Genomic DNA, 19,013 nt, shown 5'->3' with positions numbered 1-19,013 from the left:
CCGGGTCCTGGGCCCCGCCTGCAGCCTCGCCTGAAGCCCTGGAGCGCATTTTCCGGAATTCCGGACCCCAGAACTTCCAGGCGGTTACACCCTGGGAACCTCCTAGGTGAACCCCCCCCAGTAGGCGCGACCCCAGTGTCCTCACCAAGTTCCGGCCCCTTCGCGGCCCCTTCTGTACCGAGGCTTCCACGGTTGCCTAGGCGCCTACTGTGTACCGTCAGGAGCTGGAGGCACAGAGCCCCAAGGCCTCGTGGGGCTGGATTCTGCAGGGGGTAGTCTCACTTGTTGCTGAATCACGAGACGGAAGTTTGTAACTAGGGAGATTTAGCGGAGTCTTCGACGGCTGGAGTTGACCAGGTGAGGGCGAGTGGGATGCAGATGACATTGTTTCTCCGTGTGAGCTAAGTGATGGCTGGCTGGAGACAACAGGGCTGGGCAGGAACGCACAGTTCATCTCTCCTGAGGCAGTTATGTCGGAGAAATGTGCCCAGGTATCCAGACCTGTTCAGAATGCTCACATCGGCGCCGTGAGCAAATACTCTGGACTGTGTCCTCGAGAGTATTATTGTTCGGCGGTAAAGTGAGCGTCAGCTACAAAACACAGCAGGTGTACTCGGACACAGTCCTGAACGGGGACAGAAAGAATACGTCGCAGAAAACTTCATATACTTCATATACTATGGTCAACTTCTAGAATATAAAAACAACCCCCTCCCTCCCCCCCCCAAAAAAAAATACATGTCTAGCTCTGTGCTTCCATGAGGTGCAGGGTAACGCTAGGGAAGCACACCCTTACATCTCAGCACTGTCATCCCTGGGGTGGGACACTGATGAGTCTGTGGGAAGAAAGGGACGCGTGGAAACGCCAGTTTAATGGCAGTGTCCCCGTTCATCTGTAAATAGACAAACCTATAAATAAGGGGAGGGGGAGGTTGGAGAGTGGAAGGCTGAGGCCAGCAGGCGAGGTGGAAACTCCTAATATGTTACCACACTGAGGTTTGGCCCTTCCCGTGAGCGTGCTGGGAAACGAGTGAAACGTTTGTCAGTGGTTTCCGGTCAGCGTCAAACCTTTCTTTGGAAAAACTCCTCCAACTGTTTAAAGTCTAGAAATTTAGCCAGGTTGACATCCTAGGTGAGTTGCTTAGAAATATACTCTTGGGTGTTTTTTTTTTTGGGGGGGGGGGGCAGGGAGTGCTGTATTCTAGCAAGATCCTTAAACAACTTGTGGGCACCTTGAGGCGGAGCTGCCTGGGTGCCCTGACATGAAGGGACAGCAAGAGAGGTGCCCTGAAGAGCGTGGTACATCCGGAAGGATTCGGGTGAGAGACAGTGGGCAGTGGGAGGATGGTAGATTCAGTTCCATGGCACATGCGGGCAGCAGAATCCGGATTTGGGATTCAGGTGGGAGTGAGGCAGAGGGTGGATCAAAATGGCTCTTCTAAGACAGGGACTGTAATACATACTTGTAATCTTAGTATTCAGGAAGCTGAGGCAGGAGGATGTTGGGCTATTATTGAGATTTTTTTTTGAGATTTTTTTTTTTCTCAAAAAAGAAAAATGCTTAAAGCACTGTAGCTTAGTGGGAGATTTCTTTGTTACTTCAGATACAAGACCACACCACCACATGTGGGCAGTCGCTCCATGGCTCGTGTCCTGGAAGCACTATAAAACCATCATCCCATTCAATCTGTCCCACACCTTGTGAAACAGGGACTATTACAGTCTATAGATGAAGTCATTGAGGTCCCAGAGGGCATAGCCCACTGGGCTCCTGGAAAATTAGTGCATTGTAGAGAGAGCTGGACCTGGGCTTTGACAGCCGAGTTATTCTCCAAAGGGGATCTAGCGTGTGAAAGCTCAGACCTTGTGATGACTTGCTGGTCCACCTGTAAAGAGGTGACAACTCTTTACTGATCCTGTTTTTGCCTTCTTGCCCTGGGATGGCCTGAAGGGCTTGCTGGTAGAATGTGGCAGAAGAGGCTACTGAATTTCCTTATCTGGAGGGGTTTGGGGCTTTTTAACTTCCACTCTTGGTCTTTCTCCCTAGGAACGTGATCCACCAAAAGACACTGCCACTGGTGGGAAGTCCGTGCTCAGCTACTCCAATTGGTTGCAGTTGGCTATTTGGCCAAGCTCCAGCTGTCAGCCACCCCTGGAGCCCCACCATTGTAAAGCCACCCCTTCAGCAGACCACCTGACTTCAGTCAGTGTCCAGCCGGGCCCAGCCCACACTCCTTACTTACAGAGCAGTGGCAGGTGTTTCTCATCAGCCACTGAGTCTAGTAGCAGGTACTTGTACCCGCCACAGCCCTCCAGATCCTGCACTTTAGTGTGTCTCCATCCTGACCAGACCTGGGAAAGTTTCTAGATTCTGGCCTGTTGAAATTCTGCTCTCTAGGCAGGACCAAACTTCCAGAAAAGAGCTGAGTGGTGGGTTGTCAGCCTTTGATAGGCCTCACCACTGGGTACTCAAAGCAACCTCACAGTGTCCACAACACCACGGACTCATTTGCCTGTGGCACAGGCAGAGGGGCGGAAGGTGACAGGAGGGAGAAGTCAGGATGCTTATTCCCTCCACTCCCTGAGTCATCGAAGAGAACTGTCTTTCTGGCAAGGCCGTAACTTCTGGCAGGCTTCCCCCACCCCACTCTTACCCCCACCGCTCCCCTCTTGGCCCTGTCTCCAAGGCAATGGCCCCAAGAACTGCACCATGTATGGCTACCTTCCCTGGGCTCGGCTCTCTGTGCTAAGGTTTTCCTAAAAGCAGATCCCGAGACAAAGTTTGGGGTTAATTTAAAGAGATCTAAGGAAACACCACAAGAAGAATGCAGAAAAAGACAGAGCAGTGAGAGAACCCAGTAGCAGGCACGTGACCAGCCTGGGCTCTGGAATCAGCCTCTGGGAGATTATGGGTTATGCAGTTAACCCAGCTGAGTACCCAGGGAGTGAGGGGCTTAACCACAGACTCTCCTCCATTATCAGGTGTGTTTGTGGGTAGATTTTGCAAAGATCAAACCCTAGACTTCTCGAGTGGCAGGCAAACACTGTATCTCTCCCCGCCTCTCAGTGTCCTGGTCTTGTTTTAAGGCTACTTCCATTATCTTCTTGGTACGCTTAGTTCAACATGGCTAAGCTTGCTCCAGTGGCTGCCTGCAGCAGAGAGACACACCCAGGGACATCCAGGTGTTAGTGGAAAGTCGTCTTCACCATGTACACTGACGTCCAGATTACTTGGGCAGCTCATGGCACAGTTCACACCTTTGCAGACAGTCTGGTAAGCTTTCCTCCATTACTCTGTTTGAGTGTGTCATTTGGTCCCTGCCAGTTGATACAGACTGGCTGTGAGCTTCTCCACATAACACACATCAGGCTGAGAGCTGGAAGAGGGATGGAGAGAAACACCTTCCCCCAAATGCATTCTGCACCCAACAGAGTTTGTTACTGAGGTAGGTTTCCAAGCACACAGGAACTTCTGCTCTCGTAGCCTCCCTGCAAAACTAAGCTCAAGGTCTAACCTAAGCCAGAGCGGAGTGGCTCAGGTCTAATCCTAACCAGGGTGGAGTGGTTCATGCCTGTATTCCTAGTGCTTGGAAGGTAGAGATTGCCACAAAATTAAGAGCTACGTAGAGCGTGAGACACTACTTCAAATATATGTAAATCCAATTCCTGCAAGTAAATTGCATTATGGAAACTGCTTAGGGGTGAGCTCCAGCTAAGACTAGAGTCAGGGTAATAATGCAGTAACTCAATAGCCAAACAGTCAATATTACAAAGTTTCACATTTCACTAAAAAACAAACAAACAAAAACAAAACTACAATCTGCCAGGCCAGGCCTTTAATCCAAACACTCCTGAGGCAGAGGCAGGTGGATTTCTGAATTCAAGGCTGGTGTAGTCTGGGTGAGTGGATGAGTGGTCCCCTCCAGTCCTGCTGAATCTACAGCACTGGGGACTCAAGGTCACCCTGGGTGTCAGGCTTATTCCAGTCAGAAGAGGAAGTTTGAGGAAGCCACGTTCAGAAGGAGCACATTTAAGTCGTTGTAGTAGGGTTTAGCACAGTTGTGCAAGGAGATGGGGTGGGCTGGGAAATGTAGTTCAACATCCAAAGTCGGCCAGAGTAGGAAAGCATCTTCCTTGAGGAAGTCCTTTTGCTGTTCCCCTCTCCAGAAGACTTGCTACCATTCTCACGAGGTCGGAAAGTCCTGTGAGGGGCTGGAGAGAAGGCTTGGCAGTCCAGAGCACTCCCTGGTCTTGCAGAGGTTCTGAGTCTGGTTTTCAGCAAGCACTATGTGAGTTGACCCGTAATTGCCTATAACCTCACTTCTACTCATGTATGCCGACTGTGTATGTATGTATGTTGTGTGAACATATATATAATCTCAATCTAAAAAAAGGTCCTATGAAGAATGAATGTGTTGGTGCATGATGCCTGTAATTCCAGCACTTGGGAAGTGGAGGTAGAAGAATTGGGTCATCCTGAGCTACATAGTGAGTTCAAGGCCAGCCTGATCTACAGGATGAGTCCAGAACAGCCAGGGACCCACAGAGAAACCCTGTCTCAAAAAACCAAAAACAAAGAAACAAACAAAAAACAAAAACAGAAAACAAAGTTCCATGTCATACTGTTAGAAGGAAAATGGATAGAACCAAAGATCACCCTGTCAAATTAAATAAATAAAGTGAAAAGTAGATTACAAGTGCAGAATAATTATCATAGGGGGCTGTTGGTTAGACAAGGGTCAGGAGGAGAAATGGAGAAGGTAACTGGCGCATTACCTCAAATGTGCTCAAAGCACATTGTATGTCTCTTCTCATTATCTTGTACAATTGATGTCCACTAATCAAAGAAGACAGTCTTCTGACTTTGGTAGCCAGTGGGTAGGTTAATCTTCTCTCTAGCAATCCAAGCTGAGGCCCTGGTCTGAGAATGTAAGCTTGTGTGTTGTGGAGTGTGTATGATGGAGTGTCAGGGGAGACCCTGGACATTGTGACACCCCTGAGATAGAGGGGACCTTCATCTGAGCAGGGCCTTGGTGCATCCCTGTGCAGAGCCAGGTAGGTGGCTGCCGGTGAGGCTGTCCAGGTAGCAGTGTTAGTCCCCTGCACCTCCTCATTCATACAGAATGTGTCTCAGTGAGGCCTGCTGTTTACTGTTTCATATCATAGGTGATGTCATCTAGCCCTCCCAGTGGCCCTGCAGTCCTGAAGGGCAAGGACCACAATCTGCCCCTCACTTCCAGAGGAGCCAGAGCTCAAAGTTGGCTGCTGGTGGGAGATGCACTAGGGTTGAGCTTGGGGGAAAGCAGGAGAGGTGGGGCAGCAGCGAGGTCTGGGGGGAGAGGCAGGAACCCCAGGGTCTGCCTCTGCTCTGACGCCGGGTGGCTGAGGAGTGTAGTGTGGCTTCCTCATTTGCTCCACATAGCTCTCTGGGCTGACTCTGAGCCAGGCTCTGAGAACATTCACAGTTCTTCAGGTGAGCTGTCCCCTCCTAATGTGACCCACGATGATGATGATCATGAAGTTTATCTTCTTCCCCCGTGAGGCTGCGCACACATCTAGGAACCTCAGGGTTGCAAGATCCACGCTGGAGCAGTTACAGAGTACAGATGATCAAAACTCATGATGTCCTGCGGCCTGCAGCCTCAGGCAAGCCCGGAGCCCCTGTGTCCTCTTCAGTGTAATGGAGATGACAGAGTCACTAACCCACTGGATACACCAGAGCCATGCCTAGTTCAGGGCTGACGTGTAAACCTATCTGCTCATAGTCTGAGCCATAGGCAAATCCCATTCTTGGGCAAAGGAGAGTGTCCTTATTTGATAAGGAGGCATCGCAAGGAGGCAGCAGATGCCTCATCTAAATGCTCGTGGTGGTGCGTGCTTGTAATCCCAGCATTCCAGAGGTTGAGGCAGGGGACCAGAAGTTCAGGGTGGTTTTCAGCTCAATAGTGAGTTTGAGGCCAGCCTGAGCTACCCTGTCGTGAATAAACAAAAACAAGCAAAATAATGCTGTGCTGAAATATTAGCCCAGTAGCCTCCAGCCATTAGAGGGTCCAGAATTCTGGACTTCAAAGTTTCAGCCAGGGCTGGGGATGTAGCTCGATTGGTATAATGCTCATGTGGCATGCACAAGGCCCTGGGTTCGGTCTCCAGTTCTGGATCAGCCAGGTGTGGTGATGCATGTTGTAACACCAGCACTCAGACAATGGAGGCAGGAAAATCAGGAATTGAGGGTCAGCACTAGTTACATAGTAAGCCTGAAGCCAGCCTGGGTACTTGAGACCTTGCTTCAAACTAGCAAACCAACAACAACAAAGTAACAGCAGCAAACAGCTCACTAAGAATTAGAACCTTTGAGTGTTTTCTAATTAGTTAAACTTTGCAGAAGCTAAAGAAAGCATCTATGCTCCAGATTGGCGCCTGTGAACTCCATACTGCCACGGTCTCTGTTGGCTGACCTCCCTGGATCTCTGAGTAGGAAAAGAGCCAGAGAGAGGTTGGACCTCACCTCAGGTTATAAAATAGGATTAGCATCTTTTCACAGCAGGAAATCCTCAAATGATGGCGGTTACTAAGAGACACTTTTCTCTTTCTCTGCTGTATGAAATCCAGAGGCAGGCTATAAGGCCATGACTATGAAGACAGCTCAGCCCTGAAGACCAAGCGAGAGGATGTTACCCAGTAGGGGGCGGGGAGAGCCCTTTCTGTCTCATCAAATGGTCTGGTGCATTGAGGAGGGTAAGGATAGGAAGAAAGTATGGCAGCAGGAAGCCAGATACTGGTGTTCATGTGCCTTCTCTGGGTATATGTCCTTGAGTCTAAGAAGAAAAAAATAAGAGATCAAGCCAGGAAGAGGGCATTGATGTGAACAACATGAGGGAGTCTCCTGTCCTGGTAGGAAAGGTTCCCATCCTGTCTGTGTCCATTATGAAAAGAGCCCTGGTTGACTAGTTGTTCCTCAGAGCAATAGCCAGCCAGCCCTTCCCCTGGCTGCCTTTCATCTATGGGTCTTCAGAAGAGCCTGGTTCCTTTAACCCCTCAGCCTTTGGGGAGCTCAGGAAGTCTCAGGAGTCTCAGTGGCTCCCCTAAATATCCAGGTCTCTGGCCCTGGGTTCTTTGTCCATTTCTATTCATTATTGGCCCTATAGTATACAAAGTATAGTTGATTCCTCTTGTCCGCTGTTATCACCTCACAGGGTATCATTGTCCTAGTCAGTGGATGTGTATATGTGTGCATGTGTGTGTACATGTATGTGTGTATGTGTATGTATGTGCGTGCTTGTGCACTCAAGTTCCTTGTTATTCACTCAGAATCCCAGAGAATGGCGACAACATTAGATGAGCAATTGCAATCAGCTACAGTTAGCTAGTAACCTCTGGCTTATGCTCTTGTCTGGGGAAGCCTCAGGGCTCAAGAGCATTCTGTAGTGTTCCTAGCCTGGCTGCATCTTCCTTATTCAGCTCTGGAAGCCCTTTGCACTCTCACACACAGGATTTTTTTTCTCTCTGTTCCAAGGCAGAGCTGCATCCCAGCTCTGGCCTGTATCCCTGCTAAGGGGCAGGATCTAACTATTCTTCCTTGAACCTGGACAGGATTGGGCAGGCCCCCAAGCCACTGGATATGAGTCTCTGGCCTAGCTCACTCCTTAGATAATCAGATTGGTCTCTGGTGAATTACAATTCAAAGATGGGGTTGAGAATGTTATTTCTAAATCGGAATGCTACAGTTGATTTCTTTTTAGAGGTATGTTCCCACTGGAGTAAGGATCCAGTGCCCATGCCCCCAGGGGGACCTCAAGGGCTTCACCTATCTGAGAGAAGCTGTGAACAGCCAGGGGTTATGCACAGACTTGTGGTCACAGCACATGGGAGCCTGAGGCAGGGCGATCATGAGTCTGAGACAAACCTGAGCTACATAGTGAGATTCTGTCTCAAAACACTAAAACTTGCAGACTTTGGTGTGGATAGCATATGTCTTTAGATGTCAGAAACTCTTAGTGGCCTTCTGTGATTCTTACAGGGAAGAGGCCAATAACTAAGCAGACAGCCTTCCCAGACGGAGGAGTTTCCCCGAGGTGCGGGGTTTTCAGTTCTAAAACCAAAACGGCTTGGAAAACCAGAAATGCTGACGCCCACCAAAATGCTCCGTAGGCGCCATCTTGGAGGTGCCCACATAGCTTAAACTTACTCTCTGGAGGTCGAGGAGATGATTTAGTTGATAAATCATGAAGATCTGAGTTCAGTTCCCAGAATTCACCTGAAATTGTGCCTGCAATTCTAGCCCTGGGGAGGCAGAGCAGGAGGGTTCTTGGAACTTGTTTGCCAACTAGTCTAGCCAAATTGATGAGCATCAGGTTCAGTGAGAGACTCTACCTCAAAAACTAAGGTGGAGAGTGATTGAAGAAGACATCCAACAGCCACCTCTGTCTCCAACATGCACATACATACTTACACACACACACACACACACACACACACACAGTGCTTACCGTCTGCTGTCACATACATCTCCCAACTCCATAGTTTTGTGACAGATGCTGGAGAGATCCACAAGTGGACTCTGGACCCAGCATGCCCAGTCCAGTGCTCAGCTCCAGCCATTTCCAGCTGTGTCTCTTCAGGCACATCATTTCAATTCACTTCTGTCCTACTTTCCCCATCTATAAAATAAGAATATAATCCAGGTTTTACCTCAGCTGGTGATTGTAAGGATTAAGTGACTCAGTAGATGAAAGTCCGTTGGAATGCTGCCTGTCCTTCAGGTAGGGAGGCCACACCCTTCACCTTTGGAGACGAGAAGAAAAAGTGCATTTCCCAGCAGGCCTGGTAGATAGAAGTCCTGAGATAGTACCACAGTCTCCTGGATTCCAAAGTCTGATTCTATAATTAATTGGGACCTTGAGCCATTTCAACCTAGTTCCTTGTAGGAGTACAGATGACATTAGACTATAAATGATTAGAAAAATGTCTTGTTATCACTACTTGGAATTTGTAAGTGAGCATTGACTAATCTGTTCTCTATGATCCAAGCAATCAACAGAGGACCAGGGTCAGCCTTCCCTGCGCTCTTTCTTTTTCTTCGGTAAGAATAGAGCTCTTGGTGCCTCTTGGAGCATGTCGTGTGAGAAACAAGCAAGTGTGTTTTCTCAAGTGGCCACCCCATTGTTGGTACAAAGACCTCTGCCGACCCCCTCTCGCTCTTCTCTCTGATAGAGGTTAGCTATGTACAGTAGCATGGCTTGAAACCGAAGCTCCTTCTGCCTCAGTTTTCCAAGTCTAGGGACATCCCAGAAGGTAGCCCCATCTTTTGCACGATCCTGTGGGAGTCTGTGCTTTAGAGTGAGATTCCTGATGACCATAGAGAGACTGTGGAATAAACTTTTCCCTTGACTCTGGTGGCCTGTTCTAAACCTGGTACTTGGTACTAGCCTTGAACTCTGAATTTCCCAAGATCAAGGCAAGCAGCTATATTATTTTTCTGTCATATGACAAACATTCACACTGCAAGGACCCAGCTCCAGTAACCCACCTGAAGACCTCTCCGGAAACCCACCACCTAAATCAGTGGTTCTCAACCTGTGGGTCATGACCCTTTTGGGGTCATATATCAGATACCCTGCATATTACATACATATTTATATTACAATTCATAACAAAATACAGCAGCAAAATGCAGTTACGATGTAACAATGAAATAATTTTATGGTTAGGGATCCCCACAACATGAGGAACTATAGTAAAGGGTTGTAGCATTAGGAAGGATGGGACCCTCTGTAAAGCCTCTGTTATCTCCCAATAGTACCACCCTGGGGAACAAGCCTTCATATAGACCTTTGGGGGCTGCAAGACCAAAACACGGATGTGACTGGAGCTGGAGTGAGTTTTTTCCCGAGAGGCAAAGCTTCCAGATATTTTGGAGGAAGTCAGAATATTTGTGCTGTCCTTGGACTTTCTCTAGAGGAAGCAGGAGGAACTGAATTCTCTTCTGTCTCGGTAGGGGGTTGGGCATTGCTCTCTTTCCCCACAATCAGGAAGATTTGAAAACAAGGCTGCTCTTTAAAGCAAGCAAGCAAGCAAAACAGCTGAGGACCTTTTAGTCTAACTTTTATTTATGTGTATGCGCATGTGTGTGTGTGTGTGTGTGTGTGTGTGTGTGTGTGAGAGAGAGAGAGAGAGAGACAGACAGACAGACAGACAGACAGAGATAGAGACGGGGGGACTACAAATCAGAACACAACTTTGTGGAGTTGGTTCTCTCCTTTCTCCTTTGTTACCAAAGAAACTGAGGCTCCCTGTGGAAGTTCTTAGTCGCATTAATATAAGAATTCAGAATAGATTCAAAAGAAGGCTCAAGAACAATTTTATTAGAGCCTAGAAGAAATACAGTACAGGTTAGGTGAAAATCCAAGCAGCCATCAAGGAGACAAAGGAAAGCTTGTATCTTTTAAGCTAGATATGGAGTAGAACTAGACAAATTATTTTAAAAAGGAAGAGGCATATCAGATGGTTCAGCAGTTAAAAACACTTACTGCTCTTGCAAAGGACCCAGGTTTGAGTCCCACCACGTACATCAAGAGGCCCACAGTCACCTGCAATTCCAGCTCCAGGGGATCCAACATTCTCTTCTGGCCTCCAAGAGCAACAACAACAACAACAACAACACACACACACACAAAAAAAATTAAAAACAATAGTATAGGGGCTTGGAGAGAGCTCAGTGGTTCAGAGCACTGGCTGTTCTCTTCAGAGGGCTCTGGGTTCAATTTCCAGCTTACAACGGCAGCTTGCAACTGTAACTCCTGTTCCTGAGGATCTGACACCCTCACACAGACATGCATGCATACAGGCAAAACAGCAAAGCACAATATACTAAACATATACTAAAAACATTAAAAAACAAACAAACAAACAGTAGATAGAATAGCCCCTCTCAAGGATGGAAGTGAGCTAATGAGGTAAGGAAAGAGCCCACAACAGCATATGGCCACAAGGTGTATGGTCTTTTGTAGCCTCCACCTCCTTCTTGTATTTTTTTTGGGGGGGGGATTCCATTTAGTTGATGCTAGGATAAGGGAGAGCTTCCAGTCTTCCTTAGAAAAGTCTTTTTTTTTTTTTACATGTTAATATTTATTTATTTATTTATTTTGAGATTGGGTCTGTATTGCCTGGCTGGCATAGAGCTCACTGTTTAGACCAGGCTAGCCTTGGATTTGTGAAGATGTGCCTGCTTCTGCTTCCTGAATGCTGGTGTTAAAGACATTTACCACATACCTGGTCACCTGTTAAACATGATGTCGCCTTTTAGTTCCTGTTCTCCCAGCACACCTTTATGGGTCCGGGGGCAGAACCCAGGTCACCATGCTTGCACAGAAAAGTGTCATCCCCGATGGTCATCTTGCCATCCCCAGTTGAGGTTGTCCATGGAAACATCAGTCCCCGGCCAGGGACCTGCTGTTTTGTTTTGTTCTTGGTTCTGTGACTACAGGAGAGCTCTGCTCCAAAAGGAAGAGAAGCTGCTCCTTGCAGCCTCTTAGAAGGGCGCAGTGTTGGGATGTTGCTCTGTGACCTGCAGTAGTCTCTTACAGACGGACACCAGGAGGACAGGTGAGGGCACTTCCAGCATATGAAGGCTGGCTGTGTGTCTCTTCAAGCACCTCAGTCGGTCTAAGGTTTCTTAGATGCCTAGAAAGCCCCGTTGACCGGGAGGTGACTCTGTGAGAAACTTCCCTCATAAACCATGCACCTGACTCAGTGCTTTCCAGACCCATTCACTCTTCAGGGAACCCAAAATAAGGAGCCAGTTTTCCAAAGCTGAGACCGTCTCCACAGGAGAACTTCCATCCTGTGCCCCTGCTGGTTCCACATGTGACACAGCGGAAGCTTCATCTTGCTAGCATCCAGGATGGTTGCAGGGAGCGAGGCCGGGAAGGGTCTAAGAGGCTCCGGCCACCATTGGGTCCCGGTAACTCAAGAGCCCAGCACTTGGCTGACTTATCCCTGAAGCCCACGGAGAAAGGAGCAGTCAAGACAGAAGCCAGGCAGCACGGGCTCCATCCTCGCTGAGTCAGTACCACTGAGCAGCTCTTGGCCAGATCCCAGAAGGACACTTTGAGAACAAGGAATGTGACAATCCTTCCCAAGCTGGAGCCACCGACCCTCCCAGGTGAGGGCAGCCTCTAGTCTTAGGTGGGTCTTCAGTCGCCCAGAAAGCAGGGAGGGACTATATAAGCTCCGGCTTTTCTTTCCCTTTGGTCTCTCTGCCCACACCCGCCCTGTACTGTACCCTTGATCATGGGATCAACTCCACCCCATCTCTTGTTTTCTTCTGGCATCTTCTCAGTCATTTGATTCACGGTTCAGAAAAACCCTTCTGGGAGTTTCTGTATTCCGACCTCTTTGGACATTCAGTCTCTGATGAAGCAGCCCTTAGACTGATTTTCCCTTAACCTCTGCATTCCCCTTTCTTCACAGTTCACTCTGGTTTCAACTATAAAGCATTTAATAAGTTGGTTATCAGATGACCTGCCCGGTTTACTCCTCATCCATTTCTAGCTCAAAAGGGACATTCCTCCCAGTCTGAAGACCTCACCCATGCCAGTGGAAGGAGGATTAGATGTTCAAGATCATACATGGCTACATAGCAAGTGTGAGGGCCAGCCTGGGCTATAAGAGACCTTGGTTTTTTGTTTGTTTGTTTGTTTGTTTTTGATTGAGCAAGAGGGGTCCTCACTGACTGAGAGCACCACCAGCATGCTGGAGTCCTGGCTAGGCCCAAAGCTCTCCTCTGCTACAAACACAGCCACTGCCCCTGTCACTGAGGACACTCAGGCTCCAAATGGAATGCAGAAGCCACATCCCAGGGTAAGGTTAAAAGGTCATATGACTTCCAAATTTGGGAGTGACTGTGTGCTTTGGTCTCCCCTTCCTCTTCTTTTGAGTGACACAAAATGAGCTGACTCAGCAGGATGGGCAGCCCCGCTCCCTACTGTGGACTCCTCCTTGGGCTGTCTAGTCCCACACTGGAAAGGAAGCATTACTCTATTTTTTTTCCTTTTGTTCTCAAGTGCTAATGTCCAGTCCATGTACTCTTGGATCTGTTAATAGTTTGGTTTCTGGAACTGGGCAGTGCCTCTTGTCGGGCTGGTATAAATGCTCTTCCCATGTGGTTAAGGTCTGTGTTTTTTCTGTTTTATATTTGTGTATGTGTGTGTATATATGTGTGTGCGTGCCGGTGTGTGTGCAGGTGTGTGTACTTATGTGTGGAGGCCAGAGCACAATTATTCAGGTGTCATCCGACTTACTTTGGGGCAGGGTCTCTCATGGAGCTCGTGGGTTAGGCTGGGCTGGCTGGTCAGAAAGCCCCACGGAGCTGTCTGTCTGCCTTCCCAGTGCTGGGAGTGTAAGTACACACTGCCAAGCCAGACTTTGTTTTCCATGGGTTCTGGAGGTCAACCCGTGGGATGGTGGTTTGCTAAGACAGCTAAAGGAGAATGTCTGACCCTTCAGGACTCTCAGAAGCACGGTTTACAGAGCCCAAACACTTGCCTAACACACCCTCTGCTTCAGCCATCAAAATGAGCCTCTGCTGATGTGGCCTACGACAGGACTGGGCAGCCTGCAGTTGCTTCAGTTTTACATTCTGAGCTCATGTTACATATCTAGGTTGATACTGTTGTGAGTGTGTGAGTGAATGTGTGTGTGTGTGTGTATGTGTTTGTATGTTTCCAGGGCTACAATTGAGAAGCATCTGATTTTTTTGAGCTTATTCTCTTCTGCTGCCTCTTTTGAAAATTCAGCTTTGGCAAGGTTATCAGAAATCAGTCCTACGCAGAACACAGATGTGCAAGAGGGAGTGCCCAAAACCAGAGAAGGGTTCAAAAGTGACTGTTTAAAATCCAAGCAGCCATGAAGCTTGCTTAAGACTGGCCTTTAGCCAGGTATGGTGATCCAGACCTGTAATCCCAGCCCTGGAGATGTTGAAGCTGGGAGATTATGGGTTGAGGAAACCTAGGCTGAGTCTTCCCCCACCCCCCCCAAAAAAAGAACCACTTACAACACCCAAAAATTATTAGAGGTTGATTGTATATACAAGTGACCTTATTTGTTCTATCATAAATATAGCTTGTCAAAAATATTATTTATTTATTTATGTGTTTATATTGTTCTGAGATTTGTTTATTACTAGTTTGTTTTTGAGACAGGCTCTCTCTATGTAGCCCTGGCTGTCCTGGAACTTGCTATATGGACCAGGCTGGCCTCGAACTCACAGAGACACACCTTCTGTAACCCAGAACTCTCAGATTCACACTGGGACTGTTAGGACTACAGCACCTGGCCCAGCCTTCAGCACGCCTTTCATTTTTTCCCTAAGTTTTGCTTGCTTATTTGTTTCGTTTGGTTTGGGTTTTTGAGATAGGGTTTCTCTGTGTATCTCTGGCTGTCTTAGAACTTATTCTGTGGACTAGGCTGGCCTTAAACTCAGAGATCCATCTACCTCTGTCCCCAAATGCTGAGATTAAAGGTGTGCACCCCCACCAGCCATCTCCAATGCTCCTTCTCAGATGAGCAGATTAGTCTCATCACATTCGTTTGACTCAAATTTGAGTTTAAAGTCTATATAATCTCAGTTTGTGTGTATATATGTGTATATACATGCATACTTTCATATGCTTCTTTTTGTATATGGTATATACAAAATACATATAGTATATGTATTTGCTAGTATTTAGACAGGAAACCTTATCTTAAAAAACTAAAAGGAAAAAAAAAAGAGAGAAAGAAAACAAGGCAGAAAAAAGGAACCAGCTGGGGTCGTGAGATTGTTCAGGAGTAGAGACATTTGAACACATACGACCTGAGTTCAATTCCTGGATCTCACAAAGTGGCAGGAAAGAACCAACTCCCCAGAGTTGTCCTCTGATCTCCATCTATGCACCATGGCACACGCACACCTGCCAACACACACACATACAGGAAGTAAAAGGAAAGAGAAATTATATTTAAAAAATTAGGTATGGAAAAAAAATATATATATTAAAAGAGAAAAAAATGCTTTTGGATTAAAAGAAGATTGCTTCCAGCTAAAACCAAAAACTGATAAGAACTAATCCTGATCTGCTCTTAGTAACATTCATAAAAACAGCTTGAAGAACTACGATGGCTGATCTTGGTTATCAACTTGACACACTCTGGAAAAGGGAATCTTCAGCTGAAGAACTGTATCCGTCAGATGGGCCTGTGGACGTGTTGTGGGGCATTTTCGTGGTGGATGATTGATGTGGGAGGGCCCAGCCCACTGTGGATGGTCCCGTCCCTTGGCAGGTGGCTGTGTGAGAAAGGTAGCTGAAGAAACCAGCAAGCAGTCAGCAGCTCTCCTCTGGGATTCCTGCCTCTACTTCTGCTTGAGTTTCTGCCCTGACTTCCCTCGGTGATGGACTGTGACAGGGATGTGTAACCCAAACAAACCCATTCTTCTCCAAGTTTTGGTCAGTGTTTGATCACAGCAATCAAGAAGCAGGTAGGGGGAAAAACTGATTTTTTTTTTAAGTTGGGCATAGTGGTACATGCTTGTAATCCTAGCATGATGGAGGGAGAGGCAGGAGGATTATTATGAGTTTGAAGCTAGCTGGGGCTACATACCTGGTTCAAGAAGACTGTCTACACAGGGAAACCCTGTCTGAAACACAACATACACATGCACACATACACAGATCCAAACAACAACAGTTTTTAAAAAGATGTATTTATTTTATATGTGCTGATGTTTTGCCTGCATGGCTGTGCCAGGGTGCCAGATTCTCTAGAGCTCTTGTTACAGACAATTGTGAACTGCCATGTGGGTGCCAGGAATTGAACCTAGGTTCTCTGGAAGAACAGCCAGTGCTCTTAACTGCTGAGCCAGCTCTCCATCCCCCAATTTTTTTTTAAAACAAAATAATTACTTGTGCTTTCTGCTAAGTTTTCATCTTTTACTACTTCATCTTTAAAGAATATTTATTTCTTTAAAGAATAATATATATTTTATTTGTGTGTGTGTGTGTGTGTGTGTGTGTGTGTTGCCTGCATGTATGTCTGTACACCACAAGAGGGCCTCTGGCAGTAGAGGGCACTGGATTCCCCTGGGACTGGAGTTAAGGATACTTGCAAATCACCCTGTGGGTGCTGAGAATTGAACCTGGGTCTCTGGAGAGCATCAGTGTTCTTCAGTGATGAGCTGTCCATCTCCCCAGAACCCCTAGTCTGTCCATTTTGTCACTTAAGGCCTTAACTAATCTATAGTCCCAGCTAAGTAAATACTTGTTTAGGTTATTAAGGTGTATGTGCAAACATGTAACTATAAATACACATTCTGAGAGCTAAATGTGTTATGTGTCTAAGCTTTATCTATTACAGTTGTACAAAAGTTAAAATTATAAAGGTTTAAACTCCAACACACACACACACACATATATATATATATAGAGAGAGAGAAGACAGACAGACCATACTGAGTGTCCAGAAACCATGTTTTGAGAGCAAAGATGAGAAACTTTTTGAGGTTAAAAAGATGTCAGATAAGGTAAGGCCCTTACCTTCCAAGCCAGCCAGCCCAGAGGACGACACTCCTGCTAAGTCACCTGCCTCTTGATGAGAGGGGTTGTGGAAACCACAGAAGTTGGGCCCTACTACCCAGGACACAGTTTTCAGAGGACAGTCATTGGACAAGTGGATCCCAGGGGCTGGCTGAGCACTAGCTGAAACAGTAGGCTCCACGCTCCTTGAGAGGCTCTGTCTCAAAAATAAATGTGTGAGATGGAGGAAGACGCCTGACGTCAGTTTCTGGCACAGGCGAACGCACCCACACACGTGCACATATACACATGGGGGGGCGGGGATTGATTGATTGATTTTTGGCCCCTTACATGGTCTTAAACATGAAACAAGAAAGTCTAACCAAAGAACGAAGCACTGGTATTGATCCAAATCAGAGAGCAGGGGAATGGGTTCTCAGCGCTGTGCCAGCTATTGTAGGATTTAGTCAAGAAAAAACTATGGACCATTGCATGCAGGGAGAAAAGCAAAAACACTCCACTCCCCAGACTCAGCAGTAGCATGTTGTGGATCTAACATGGTTTTGTTTTGGCCCCAGGTGTGAGATGTGGGACTGATTCAGATCATCCACAACGGCAGACTCTTTGCCTTATTCAGGCTCTGAGAGGAGCTCTCTGCCAGCTGCAAATAGTTTGAATCTGAGGACTCTGGAGAGAGAATAAATGCCAGAGCCCAGAGAGTGGAGTAGAGAGAAAGAACAAGGCTGCTCCTGGTTGCTGTTGTGAGACAAGAAGTTGGAGATCTACTGAAACGAGGACTGGACTGCCTTCAAGGCACCTGACAACCCTAACCAGCAGGAAGCAGCTAAAGAGAACTGCGCCCCCTCTCCCACTCTTCCCTTTCTCTCTTTTACCTGGTGTTGGAAGGGATTGGGGTGAAGGGAGAAAAAGATATAAGAAACGTAAATAAAAGAGTTTTATATATTAAAAAAAAGTATGCAACAGTAGCATCTTAACCGGTAGCTATGGAATGTCTGGGTGCTGTGGGCTCCTGCAGAAACACATCCTTCAGCCCTTCCTAGCACATTACCATTCAAGGATGCTTTGCATTCAAATATATTTTCAGCTTTATAAACTACCTCAGGCTTGTTGCGTCTGGGTGATCTGCAGCAGTAAATACAAAGGCCTTCATTCAGGTCTGCACGTTGGAGACTAGATTTCCGCCTCACCTAATTTACTGTTGTTCCTAACATTCTCAGGGATTCTGGTCGTCACTACTCTACTGTTTGTATCTGGTCCTACATATTTTATGTGTATGAGACTGTGTGTGAGTATGTACACATGTTTGTGGGTGTGCTCTGGAGGCTTGAAGAGGTGCTGGATCCCCTGTAGCTGGGATTACAGGCAGCTGTGAGCCACCTGATGCTGGAAAACAAAGGCAGGTCTCTGGAAGAGCAAGCGCTTCCAGCCACTGAGCCATTTTCCCAGCCTCTGATTGCTATATTTTAAACATACTTGTTTCTTTTTCTTTTTCTTCCCCCTTCCCCATCGTTTTCTATGTTCCCTCCTTTTTTTTTTTTCTCAGACAAACTTCATGGTCAAGGCCGGCTTTGAACCTGCAATAATCTTCCTGCCTCTCTCTTCCAAGTGCTGGCATTACAAACCACATTGCTCAGTAAATTCTTGTATGTTTTGAACCTGCTATGATTGAGGCCCTATATGTCAATATGAGAGTCTGCCCCTCCCCCCCAAAAAAACCCCATCATATCCTCTTAAAAAAGTACCCCTGGATTCCTGAGAGCAGGCTTCTGGATATTTCCATTACGAAACCAGCCAGAAGTAGTTACAGAAAATGAACCCTCGCTCCTCTGCAACCCTTTAAATTAAAGGGTGGGGACCTGTGAGGGAGGGTGAGATAGTGACCAGGGAGTAGGAGGTGGTCAGAGGGAAGACCTGTAAGAAAAACAAGGCAAGCAAAAGCAAGAATTTGTAATCCACAAAGCATATGCACAGATGCCCCCAACCTTTTGACATTACAGAACAGTCCACAGAGTTCACAGTCAAGATGCAGAGATATTACAAAAAAAGTTGCCCCCCCCCCACAATCTTATAATGTTTTAGGTATGTTTTTGACTGAGTTGGGACACACTGGTAGCTTGGTTTCATCCAGCTAGATGTGACCTGCAGGCCAAGGTTGGACATGCTTCATCACATTCGGCCAGATACAGGCCACGGGTTGGACATACTTGTCAGTGTCTAGACATGAAGTAAAAAAACCAGCAAATTGGGTGGGGGGGGGGGGTGAAAATCAACTTAAACTGCAGACATCATGTTTAACCTAATCCTCCTCTGGACAGAGCAAACGGACTAAAAGACAAAAATAACTTGTACAACCTCACGCTGTATTCCCTAGCTTGAAGAGAAGGCAGACCAGGAAAAGCCTGCAGGGCAAGACTCCTGGGAAGCCCACTCTGGCCTCTAGAATGT

General features: G+C 47.0%; 1 long non-coding RNA gene across 2 annotated transcripts; it reads left to right on the top strand.

Annotated features, from left to right (window-relative positions):
- The first annotated feature begins 21 nt into the window (after window positions 1-21).
- On the top strand, window positions 22-17,482 carry LOC132653534 (uncharacterized). 2 transcript variants are annotated; one of them, XR_009591264.1, is made up of 5 exons: window positions 22-357; window positions 2,048-2,289; window positions 3,119-3,274; window positions 4,168-4,289; window positions 17,126-17,482. It is a non-coding gene; the product is annotated as an uncharacterized LOC132653534 (long non-coding RNA). The 2 variants fall into 2 exon arrangements; XR_009591263.1 differs by having other exon boundaries at window positions 3,088-3,274.
- Window positions 17,483-19,013: the final 1,531 nt, after the last annotated feature.

The sequence above is a fragment of the Meriones unguiculatus genome, chromosome 4 (assembly GCF_030254825.1).
Source record: "Meriones unguiculatus strain TT.TT164.6M chromosome 4, Bangor_MerUng_6.1, whole genome shotgun sequence".
NCBI lineage: Eukaryota > Metazoa > Chordata > Mammalia > Rodentia > Muridae > Meriones > Meriones unguiculatus.
This window is presented reverse-complemented; position numbering and strand designations above follow the sequence as displayed.